Consider the following 13,472-nt stretch of genomic DNA (forward strand, 5'->3'; position numbering starts at 1 on the left):
CTGGGATTGAGAAATGGTTTCGAGGTGGAATAAATTATCGAATCATCAGTTGATAGGGAATGAGCTGATCAGAGCGAACTACGGGTGACTTCTTTTGGGTTTATGAGATGGCTTCTAGCTACCAAACAACATAAGCCTAAAAGAAGTGTCCAGTTTCTTTCCACCGAGAAGCCCACCAGAAGCAACGCACTGTGCATTTTCGAGAAACTGGTCTGGAGCAGTTTCCCAAACTTCTCCGGGAAGAATCGAACCGGTATTTCGTGCTGCCCCTCCGTTCCACTGTCATCGCCTCTATGCAAATGCCCGGAGCCCACCAGATCTGTTATGTATCCCGTCTATTTGATAGCCTCCATCCGTTATGTATCTCCTCTATAAACAAATGTGCAGAACTTGCAAATTCTTTTCTCCCTATGTTCCCATCTATTTGTAATTTTGTCCTAAGTAAAAAAATTAGTTTGATAAACGTAATTAAAAATATAGCAGTATTCTAGCACTAAATTGCTACATTATGAAACATAGCAGTATTCTAGCTCTCAAAGCACGAATACACCAAGGCATACTACGTAGCTGATGGTATCTATCCCCAATGGTCTACATTTGTGAAGACCATCTCCAATCCTCATGGAGAGAAGAGGGTTTGGTTGGCCAAAAAACATGAGAGTGATAGGAAGGATGTGGAGCGTGCTTTCAGTGCTCTCCAATCTCGGTGGGCTATTGTTCACACCCTGCTAAGACATGGAGCCTGGAGATTATGTGATGTGATGATAGCTTCTGTGATCATGCACAACATGATCATAAAGGATGCATGATGATCATTGGGAGTTCCAGGGTCAGAATGTTGAGCCCCAACCAGGACTGGCAACATTTTAGGAGTTCCTCTAGTTTCAGCATGAGTTGCGTGATCGCGACACTCACACTCGACTTCAAGATATTTTGGTTGAGCATATGTGGACTTTCGTAGGGAACCAGTAGGACTTTTATTTGGTTGTAATAAATCTATAAGATTTTAAATTATTCAATTTTAAAACTATGAATTTATTCTCGTATGTGTTTCAATTTTCAGATATTTTTACTATTCTTACCATTTATTTAAGTGTGTTCCGTTGTTTTGAGAGAAATACCCAGATCCTGGAAAAAAATGAAATGGCAGGTCAAATAAGCAGCCCCGTAGGATGCACTGTAAGGATGCGAATACCGGATACATTTGTCCCATTTATTCTCCATTTTGTACATGTCGACATGTACAAAATAATAGAGAATAAATGAGACAAATGGATCCCGTTTTCACATCCCTAGTGCACTACCAGATAAACAGCCGGACACCTGCCCGGACTGAATCGAAGATAAATTCGGGTCCGTTTAAGCAGCCCGTAGGAGACGTCCTCATAGTGCTATCATCAAACTCACAATTGTACTAGTTGGGAGTCCATTTCCCACGATAATAAAGTTGGTGGGAAAGATCGACCAAGACGTCAACCAACAACGTCCAAACCTACACAAACGAATATCCTAGTACGTTGCGTAGCAGTCAGCATGTGCTTAGTTTGGTTCATGCATGCTTACAAATATCATCTCTGTTTGTTGGACAACGTTATCGTGTTCCATAGGTCATAGCTGACATCGGACTGCGAGAAATATGGTCGGTTTTTGCAACTCAAAATAGTACTATAAGATAGTGCAGCAGCCACTTGTAATCTGCCGATACTACTGGTGCCAAAGACGATAAACTGATATGATGCACACAGACGAAGTTTCACGGAAGGTGCTATAAACTCCAAGACTAGACTATAGTAGTGGAATTTGACGAGATTCGTAATGAAACACTGGGATCATAGTAATCTTTAAAAAAAATATGAAACACTGGGATTGAGAAATGGTTTCGAGGTGGAATAAATTATCGAATCATCAGTTGATAGGGAATGAGCTGATCAGAGCGAACTACGGGTGACTTCTTTTGGGTTTATGAGATGGCTTCTAGCTACCAAACAACATAAGCCTAAAAGAAGTGTCCAGTTTCTTTCCACCGAGAAGCCCACCAGAAGCAACGCGCAGTGCATTTTCGAGAAACTGGTCTAGAGCAGTTTCCCAAACTTCTCCGGGAAGAATCGAACCGGTATTTCGTGCTACCCCTCCGTTCCACTGTCATCGCCTCCATGCAAATGCCCAGAGCCCACCAGATCTGTTATGTATCCCGTCTATTTGATAGCCTCCATCCGTTATGTATCTCCTCTATAAACAAATGTGCAGAACTTGCAAATTCTTTTCTCCCTATGTTCCCATCTATTTGTAATTTTGTCCTAAGTAAAAAAATTAGTTTGATAAACGTAATTAAAAATATAGCAGTATTCTAGCACTAAATTTCTACATTATGAAACATAGCAGTATTCTAGCTCTCAAAGCACGAATACACCAAGGCATACTACGTAGCTGATGGTATCTATCCCCAGTGGTCTACATTTGTGAAGACCATCTCCAATCCTCATGGAGAGAAGAGGGTTTGGTTGGCCAAAAAACATGAGAGTGATAGGAAGGATGTGGAGCGTGCTTTCAGTGCTCTCCAATCTCGATGGGCTATTGTTCACACCCTGCTAGGACATGCAGCCTGGAGATTATGTGATGTGATGATAGCTTCTGTGATCATGCACAACATGATCATAAAGGATGCATGATGATCATTGGGAGTTCCAGGGTCAGAATGTTGAGCCCCAACTAGGACTGGCAACATTTTAGGAGTTCCTCTAGTTTCAGCATGAGTTGCGTGATCGCGACACTCACACTCGACTTCAAGATATTTTGGTTGAGCATATGTGGACTTTCGTAGGGAACCAGTAGGACTTTTATTTGGTTGTAATAAATCTATAAGATTTTAAATTATTCAATTTTAAAACTATGAATTTATTCTCGTATGTGTTTCAATTTTCAGATATTTTTACTATTCTTACCATTTATTTAAGTTTGTTCCGTTGTTTTGACAGAAATACCCAGATCCGGGAAAAAATGAAATGGCAGGTCAAATAAGCAGCCCCGTAGGATGCACTGTAAGGATGCGAATACCGGATACATTTGTCCCATTTATTCTCCATTTTGTACATGTCGACATGTACAAAATAATAGAGAATAAATGAGACAAATGGATCCCGTTTTCACATCCCTAGTGCACTACCAGAAAAACAGCCGGACACCTGCCCGGACTGAATCGAAGATAAATTCGGGTCCGTTTAAGCAGCCCGTAGGAGACGTCCTCATAGTGCTATCATCAAACTCACAATTGTACTAGTTGGGAGTCCATTTCCCATGATAATAAAGTTGGTGGGAAAGATCGACCAAGACGTCAACCAACAACGTCCAAACCTACACAAACGAATATCCTAGTAGGTTGCGAAGCAGTCAGCATGTGCTTAGTTTGGTTCATGCATGCTTACAAATATCATCTCTGTTTGTTGGACAACGTTATCGTGTTCCATAGGTCATAGCTGACATCGGACTGCGAGAAATATGGTCGGTTTTTGCAACTCAAAATAGTACTATAAGATAGTGCAGCAGCCACTTGTAATCTGCCGATACTACTGGTGCCAAAGACGATAAACTGATATGATGCACACAGACGAAGTTTCACGGAAGGTGCTATAAACTCCAAGACTAGACTATAGTAGTGGAATTTGACGAGATTCGTAATGAAACACTGGGATCATAGTAATCTTTAAAAAAAATGAAACACTGGGATTGAGAAATGGTTTTGAGGTGGAATAAATTATCGAATCATCAGTTGATAGGGAATGAGCTGATCAGAGCGAACTACGGGTGACTTCTTTTGGGTTTATGAGATGGCTTCTAGCTACCAAACAACATAAGCCTAAAAGAAGTGTCCAGTTTCTTTCCACCGAGAAGCCCACCAGAAGCAACGCGCAGCGCATTTTTGAGAAACTGGTCTGGAGCAGTTTCCCGAACTTCTCCGGGAAGAATCGAACCGGTATTTCGTGCTGCCCCTCCGTTCCACTGTCATCGCCTCCATGCAAATGCCCGGAGCCCACCAGATCTGTTATGTATCCCGTCTATTTGATAGCCTCCATCCGTTATGTATCTCCTCTATAAACAAATGTGCAGAACTTGCAAATTCTTTTCTCCCTATGTTCCCATCTATTTGTAATTTTGTCCTAAGTAAAAAAATTAGTTTGATAAACATTATTAAAAATATAGCAGTATTCTAGCACTAAATTGGTATATTATGAAACATAGCAGTATTCTAGCTCTCAAAGCACGAATACACCAAGGCATACTACGTAGCTGATGGTATCTATCCCCAATGGTCTACATTTGTGAAGACCATCTCCAATCCTCATGGAGAGAAGAGGGTTTGGTTGGCCAAAAAACATGAGAGTGATAGGAAGGATGTGGAGCGTGCTTTCAGTGCTCTCCAATCTCGGTGGGCTCTTGTTCACACCCTGCTAGGACATGGAGCCTGGAGATTATGTGATGTGATGATAGCTTCTGTGATCATGCACAACATGATCATAAAGGATGCATGATGATCATTGGGAGTTCCAGGGTCAGAATGTTGAGCCCCAACCAGGACTGGCAACATTTTAGGAGTTCCTCTAGTTTCAGCATGAGTTGCGTGATCGCGACACTCACACTCGACTTCAAGATATTTTGGTTGAGCATATGTGGACTTTCGTAGGGAACCAGTAGGACTTTTATTTGGTTGTAATAAATCTATAAGATTTTAAATTATTCAATTTTAAAACTATGAATTTATTCTCGTATGTGTTTCAATTTTCAGATATTTTTACTATTCTTACCATTTATTTAAGTTTGTTCCGTTGTTTTGAGAGAAATACCCAGATCCGGGAAAAAAATGAAATGGCGGGTCAAATAAGCAGCCCCGTAGGATGCACTGTAAGGATGCGAATACCGGATACATTTGTCCCATTTATTCTCCATTTTGTACATGTCGACATATACAAAATAATAGAGAATAAATGAGACAAATGGATCCCGTTTTCACATCCCTAGTGCACTACCAGAAAAACAGCCGGACACCTGCCCGGACTGAATCGAAGATAAATTCGGGTCCGTTTAAGCAGCCCGTAGGAGACGTCCTCATAGTGCTATCATCAAACTCACAATTGTACTAGTTGGGAGTCCATTTCCCACGATAATAAAGTTGGTGGGAAAGATCAACCAAGACGTCAACCAACAACGTCCAAACCTACACAAACGAATATCCTAGTACGTTGCGTAGCAGTCAGCATGTGCTTAGTTTGGTTCATGCATGCTTACAAATATCATCTCTGTTTGTTGGACAACGTTATCGTGTTCCATAGGTCATAGCTGACATCGGACTGCGAGAAATATGGTCGGTTTTTGCAACTCAAAATAGTACTATAAGATAGTGCAGCAGCCACTTGTAATCTGCCGATACTACTGGTGCCAAAGACGATAAACTGATATGATGCACACAGACGAAGTTTCACGGAAGGTGCTATAAACTCCAAGACTAGACTATAGTAGTGGAATTTGACGAGATTCGTAATGAAACACTGGGATCATAGTAATCTTTAAAAAAATGAAACACTGGGATTGAGAAATGGTTTCGAGGTGGAATAAATTATCGAATCATCAGTTGATAGGGAATGAGCTGATCAGAGCGAACTACGGGTGACTTCTTTTGGGTTTATGAGATGGCTTCTAGCTACCAAACAACATAAGCCTAAAAGAAGTGTCCAGTTTCTTTCCACCGAGAAGCCCACCAGAAGCAACGCGCAGTGCATTTTCGAGAAACTGGTCTGGAGCAGTTTCCCGAACTTCTCCGGGAAGAATCGAACCGGTATTTCGTGCTGCCCCTCCGTTCCACTGTCCTCGCCTCCATGCAAATGCCCGGAGCCCACCAGATCTGTTATGTATCCCGTCTATTTGATAGCCTCCATCCGTTATGTATCTCCTCTATAAACAAATGTGCAGAACTTGCAAATTCTTTTCTCCCTATGTTCCCATCTATTTGTAATTTTGTCCTAAGTAAAAAAATTAGTTTGATAAATGTTATTAAAAATATAGCAGTATTCTAGCACTAAATTGGTACATTATGAAACATAGCAGTATTCTAGCTCTCAAAGCACGAATACACCAAGGCATACTACGTAGCTGATGGTATCTATCCCCAGTGGTCTACATTTGTGAAGACCATCTCCAATCCTCATGGAGAGAAGAGGGTTTGGTTGGCCAAAAAACATGAGAGTGATAGGAAGGATGTGGAGCGTGCTTTCAGTGCTCTCCAATCTCGGTGGGCTATTGTTCACACCCTGCTAGGACATGGAGCCTGGAGATTATGTGATGTGATGATAGCTTCTGTGATCATGCACAACATGATCATAAAGGATGCATGATGATCATTGGGAGTTCCAGGGTCAGAATGTTGAGCCCCAACCAGGACTGGCAACATTTTAGGAGTTCCTCTAGTTTCAGCATGAGTTGCGTGATCGCGACACTCACACTCGACTTCAAGATATTTTGGTTGAGCATATGTGGACTTTCGTAGGGAACCAGTAGGGCTTTTATTTGGTTGTAATAAATCTATAAGATTTTAAATTATTCAATTTTAAAACTATGAATTTATTCTCGTATGTGTTTCAATTTTCAGATATTTTTACTATTCTTACCATTTATTTAAGTTTGTTCCGTTGTTTTGAGAGAAATACCCAAATCCGGAAAAAAATGAAATGGCAGGTCAAATAAGCAGCCCCGTAGGATGCACTGTAAGGATGCGAATACCGGATACATTTGTCCCATTTATTCTCCATTTTGTACATGTCGACATGTACAAAATAATAGAGAATAAATGAGACAAATGGATCCCGTTTTCACATCCCTAGTGCACTACCAGAAAAACAGCCGAACACCTGCCCGGACTGAATCAAAGATAAAGTCGGGTCCGTTTAAGCAGCCCGTAGGAGACGTCCTCATAGTGCTATCATCAAACTCACAATTGTACTAGTTGGGAGTCCATTTCCCACGATAATAAAGTTGGTGGGAAAGATCGACCAAGACGTCAACCAACAACGTCCAAACCTACACAAACGAATATCCTAGTACGTTGCGTAGCAGTCAGCATGTGCTTAGTTTGGTTCATGCATGCTTACAAATATCATCTCTGTTTGTTGGACAACGTTATCGTGTTCCATAGGTCATAGCTGACATCGGACTGCGAGAAATATGGTCGGTTTTTGCAACTCAAAATAGTACTATAAGATAGTGCAGCAGCCACTTGTAATCTGCCGATACTACTGGTGCCAAAGACGATAAACTGATATGATGCACACAGACGAAGTTTCACGGAAGGTGCTATAAACTCCAAGACTAGACTATAGTAGTGGAATTTGACGAGATTCGTAATGAAACACTGGGATCATAGTAATCTTTAAAAAAAATATGAAACACTGGGATTGAGAAATGGTTTCGAGGTGGAATAAATTATCGAATCATCAGTTGATAGGGAATGAGCTGATCAGAGCGAACTACGGGTGACTTCTTTTGGGTTTATGAGATGGCTTCTAGCTACCAAACAACATAAGCCTAAAAGAAGTGTCCAGTTTCTTTCCACCGAGAAGCCCACCAGAAGCAACGCGCAGTGCATTTTCGAGAAACTGGTCTGGAGCAGTTTCCCGAACTTCTCCGGGAAGAATCGAACCGGTATTTCGTGCTGCCCCTCCGTTCCACTGTCATCGCCTCCATGCAAATGCCCGGAGCCCACCAGATCTGTTATGTATCCCGTCTATTTGATAGCCTCCATCCGTTATGTATCTCCTCTAGAAACAAATGTGCAGAACTTGCAAATTCTTTTCTCCCTATGTTCCCATCTATTTGTAATTTTGTCCTAAGTAAAAAAATTAGTTTGATAAACGTTATTAAAAATATAGCAGTATTCTAGCACTAAATTGGTATATTATGAAACTACAATCTAAGATGCATCTAGCTAGTGATATTAATTTGTTATTATAATGCTATATTTTCTTTGAAATTGGTCAGACTAATAATTTTTTTACTTAGGACAAATTTGAAAATACAGTTATTCAGGAACGGAGGAAGTATGTAAGCAACCCCTACTAGTTCACTTTGTTGGAGCAAGATTTAGATTACAACACGAAAGAGATTGGAAACTTGTCCATGAAGGATTGAGAAGGCTATAGGAAGAAAAAACGCCGGTGTCCTCGTCTATCCAAGTCAAAAGTCCGTTTCAAACCATGTCATCCATCTCTTTGTAATTGTAGTGGCCTTCACTCCATGGCTGCTGAGCAGGCCCAAGACCATCATATGGCGGCCCACCGCCAGCCCATGCTTAGTATAGAAGGGTTCACTAACACTTTCACCTCATAATATTTGGCTTTCCCAAGCCAATGCCATCGGGATCCCATGGTACATGAGATTGTTTTTACCGGATCTGGCTCATGTCGTAGATGTGGTCGAGGTGGACTTGCACGTAGTTGATGTAGTAGTCATAGCTAAAGAGACCCTCATCGAGGAAGGTGGCAATGTGATTGTGGTAACAGTAGGACAGACCTTCAGCCATGATCCTCCTTGAGCTGCAGCTTGTCTGAAAAGCTCATAGAATCCGACAAGTGGCCAGATGTCAGGATCCCATCACAACTTTTCGTCGACCAAACTTCGTACAATCCGCTGATAAAGACCCCTATGGTGTATTTGCATAGGGTAGTTGGGCAAACTTGGTGCCATCGATATAGTGACCCTCTTTAAAAATCAAGTAAATTCCACTGGTTATCTTAAGAAATAACAAGATCGGATGGGGACTCCACCCGGCATTGTCATTAAGTTGAGGTGAGGATCCAAACACTTCAATAGGATTCATGGGAGAAAAGTATGTACACATTCAGCATTATTTGGTTCACAACTGGTATTGGATAACTCTAAAATTGGGAGCTGCCAGAGTCAAGCAAGAATAACACTTCAGATGATGTTATATGGCAATGAAGACGAATAGCACTTGAGTTGGCGTCATCACTTTGAGTGTCAGCCAATAACACAATAAGATCATCTTCGACGCACACATGTCCAGCCTATCTTGGACCACATGAAGTTGGGCATTGCAAACAAGTACTCACTCTGTCTCTAAATATATATATTTTTAGCATTTATCCATATTAGCATGTTGGTACAAATTTATCTAAACACGTTTTGGTGTAAATATTCATTCATTTTAATATGTATATAGACAACCTATGAAGCAATTAAAATAGTATCATATAGGAACGAACGGAGCGGAAAGTGTCTTCGACTCCTGAGCACTAGTGCTCCTGCCACTAAATTTTTTTGAAAATCGTATTTCCGAGTTTCAAAAAATTCTGAAAAAAATCCAGGATGTAGCCGTTGATGTATTCCACAAACGTGAAAAATATCATTTTCAAATACTTTGTATTTTTTATGCAAAAATGATAAAACCTATTAAAATTTAGAGATTAAAAATATACATACAAGATCCACACTTTTGTCATTTTGGTGCAGTTCGGAATACAAATTATTTGAAATTACCTTTTCACGTTTGTATGGTATACCATTGGCTACCTCCGGATTTTGTTTCATAATTTTTTGAAACTTAGAAATACGTAAAGACTGAAATAAATGTACCAGACTGAGTACCATTACACATGCTTTAGGAAAAGTAAGTGATGTTATGGTAGAGTTACATATGACTTTTGTGCCTGTGGATTTTCTAATCATGGATATGGGGAATAAAACCTCTAGTCCTATTATTCTTGGAAAACCTTTTCTTCGTACGACAGGAGCTATTATTGATTCAAAGGAAGGGAATATGAAGTTTCAGTTTTCACATAAGAAATGCATGGAACACTTCCCAAGGATGAAGGGCACAACTTTCAAGCTCCCTCATGAGCTTCATCCTCGGTAAACAACAAGTAAGCCTAGCTATATGGCTATAAAGAAAGCGCTTTACGGGAGGCAACCCAGTTGGTTTTTATTTTGGATTTTCTTTGTGTCCTCTTGCTGTAACAAGAGAGAGATCTCTTAGCTTAGTTTCTGAAATACTAAGAATACTAGGCCCGTAAGGGTTCCTTTTACCTGGTTTTTTTGGAAATTTTTTACCATTATTGATTGAGTGACGCGTGTGCAGGATGGCTTCCTAGAGTTTGATGGATCTCATTTTTTGCTTGGTCAGGTCGTGGGGCATGTTTGGTTTGGTGTTGCCGTTGCCACGTTATGAGCTCTTGTTTATCGACGGGTGTGTGCTGCACTCTTCGGGAAGGTTCTTCCATTCTTTAAAAAACTTTGGTTTACTGTGCGGTTTGCACTTTTGATTTCACGTGTCCAGTCTAGAGGTGTGTGGATTGCTCTTGTTCCACGTGCCACTGCTTGATCCATGCATGTGGCCACGTCTGCCCATGGGTCATTGACTGCTTATTTCCATGATGGACACGTATAGGTCAATGAAATTATGGGGTAAGCAGTTTGGACATATGTTGTGTTTTTCTCTAGACCGGCTAGATATTTCGCCTGGTCTCTCTGGAAGGATCCCGTGAAATCCCGTTCCACCGCTTGGTCGTTGTTTGGCCCTATAAAAATGCGTCACTCCGTGTGCGTCTTCTATCTCGGATGCGCCATCATCCCTGCTCCTTCACTCCTGACACCCCTTCCGTCGAACACAATGTGAGCTCTGCCCTGTTGGTGTCTGATGAAGCGCCGCCGACGGCACCGTGGAGTGCCTAGGGTTCTATCATAGGCCGCTCGCAGGTCATGGGCCCGCGCGACTCCGCAGCGTCGTGATCCTCCAACGCGGGCGTGCCGCCGCCATCAAGACGAACCGGCGCCGCCTTCAGTCGCTGGTGCGTTCCCTCGCTAATAAGGTCGATGGCTCCCTTCCCCGCACTGCTTCTTTCCTACTCATCTTTCAATTTTTCTCTATCCTTGCAGTCACCGCAGGTAGCGGCAGCATGTACGCATCAGGAGCGGGCGCCTCTTCTTTCGTGCTCTCGCTAGATCCTCCCAGCAGCAAGTCACCCTCTCCACCACGCCCTTTTCCTGCGGACTACGGGAGTCAAATGCTAGCTGGCCCTTGATCTGAATGAACAGACCTGCAACCGGTGCTTGATACGGAAGCATGAATAGTGCAAGAGCTAGCAAAGTCACCGATCGCCATACAGAATGCCAACGTGGGAAGGTGGAAGCACAAATAGAAGCAGTGTGAAGCTGCTATTTTTTCTCGCCGGCTACAGATCAAGCGTCTTGGTCAGCGATGTGTTACATACGTTATTTCTCCAGCACAAGTTCTCCCAATCAGCACAGGTTTGGCGACGCCCCCCTTTCGTTGTCCTCTCGACGGCGGGATTACTTCCGTCTCTGGTGCAGCGACGGCGTTCGGTGATTGTTTCTCGCCTTCAGAAGATAAGCTCTCAAAGCACAAGACTCTCTTCAGCTTACTGAAAACTACTTACTGAAAACTTTCTTACGCACAAAACTTCTTGCGGATATGTAAACATGAACTGACAGGACAACTTCATAATCTTGCACGTTTTTAACTTAGGACCTACTATTTGTCTCGCCTCATTCATCTGCATGCGAGTCCTCTTGAGAGTCAATTAATGACTGCATATGCTTTGATTTGATTCCCACTGACTAATGGTTTCTTGACCTGTGTTTCTTTTCTCATATTGGCTGGTTGCATGACAATTGGTGTTAGTGACTTCCTTTCGTTTAAGTTTGATTTAGTATTTGTAGGGATGCATCTGTATGAGGATTCTCATCATTAATTGGTGGGTTGGTTTAGCAAAAAAAATGACAAGTGTGCATGCAACAATGGGTGGACTATGCAGAATTTTTTATATATTTTATTTATGGCCAATGAGGACTGGTGACGGTTGCTACTGATCCGGGTGTTGACAACACTCATGCATGGTTGTGGTTGTGTGGTATGCAGTATATGTGTATTCTCAGTCTATGTAAGCAGTTGCATGTTGAACACTTGGTATGTGTATTCAGAGCAGCTAATTTCTGAATGTAAAAGAATACAACGTCATTTTTTCTAAGAGTAAGGCCCCGTTTGGAATCTCTCCACTCCGTTCTCCACGGAGCTGCAGAGCTCGGTTTGAGCTGCTCCATAAAAAGCTGCAACAGCCTGCTCCGCTCCGGGATCTGAGTCGCGGGAGCGGAGAGAAACCGAACAGGCACTAAATCGATACTTCTGCGAAGCTCCTATTTCTTCATTGGTTTATTGCTATTTCTCCTTACAAACCTACTGTCCGAAGAGAGTAGAGTTAATAGCCTTGGACTAATAATTGATGAAATCCCAGCACGTATATTGATGGGTGATATATATAGCAGATCTCAGTTAATTGCATGTTACGTGAACAGTGACTGCTTGCATGGTTTGAAAAACTGTTCTGTTTTTATTGAGTGGCTATACATGCATGTAGGGGTGGGCATATTAACCTAGCACCCAACTACCGAACAGAAAAAACCGGGACCGAATTCGAAAAGACCGAAGCCGAAAATTCCAATTCTTAGTTCAGTCTGCACTTTGTAAGAACCAAAATTAATTTACGAATTCCGGTCTTGTACTTTAGTTAACCAAAGTAATCGATCAGACAGATTAGATGCACATGGACAAATGCCTGCGTAAAAGCCCGGCCCACGCACAACCCAACATCTCAAGTCTTTGCTCATGTATGTGCCCTTCTTTCTTCACAGTACGTAGCCTCCAGCAATCCCCTCCTACCCTAGCCACCACTCCCGATCGATTCCTCACTCCTTATCCTAGGCGCCAGCGCGCCGCCTCTCCATCTCCCCTCTCCGCACCCCAACCGGCGACGATGGTGTAATTGGCTTATAAGTGTGTAAGCTTACTATGGGCGATGAGTTATGCATTACCAAGTTACCAACAGACCCTACTTATAGTCATCAATCTATGTTTGCATGTACACCTGTAGGCAAGAATCGCATTCCTGAAGAAACCAACAAATGGATAACCAACACATGAGCCTTTTCTCAATATATACAAAACTTCACTGAAACATGCAAATAAAGCGCGGTGCCAGTTCTCTACCACTGTATCAAAGAAACAAACTTAGCCGAGGATCTCAAATCTAAGTGGAAAGTAGAAACGTTGCACTCTGCCTGTGTTGACTCAATGAACCTTATCTATATGTGTGAATGACTATGTTATCAACCAAGTACTAAACAAAGTTTTAAGAACTTCAAAAGGAAAATCGTCGCACAACAATCAGTATGGCGCGGCGTGCCGCCGCGCACTACACGCTAGTTTTTAATAAAGTGCCAAGTTTTGCCCATTTTGGTTTGACAAAGTTGCTATTTGTATTCGGAGATGTTATTCCTGCACAAAGTCTGTGCACGGTTTGATTTTTAATTTTTATTTTGTAACTCCGAATGAGCTGAAATTTTAACTGAAGTTGCAACTTTTCATCCTCTGTATGCCTGATTGTTTTCAGAATTTT

The 13,472-nt window shown here is 41.9% G+C and overlaps 1 long non-coding RNA gene across 1 annotated transcript; it reads left to right on the forward strand.

Annotated features, from left to right (window-relative positions):
- The first annotated feature begins 10,626 nt into the window (after positions 1-10,626).
- On the forward strand, positions 10,627-12,044 carry LOC119280719. Its single transcript, XR_005138162.1, has 2 exons — positions 10,627-10,847; positions 10,936-12,044. It is a non-coding gene; the product is annotated as an uncharacterized LOC119280719 (long non-coding RNA).
- The last annotated feature ends 1,428 nt before the right edge of the window (positions 12,045-13,472 follow it).

Source organism: Triticum dicoccoides, chromosome 3B (assembly GCF_002162155.2).
Source record: "Triticum dicoccoides isolate Atlit2015 ecotype Zavitan chromosome 3B, WEW_v2.0, whole genome shotgun sequence".
In the NCBI taxonomy this organism is placed as follows: Eukaryota; Viridiplantae; Streptophyta; class Magnoliopsida; order Poales; family Poaceae; genus Triticum; species Triticum dicoccoides.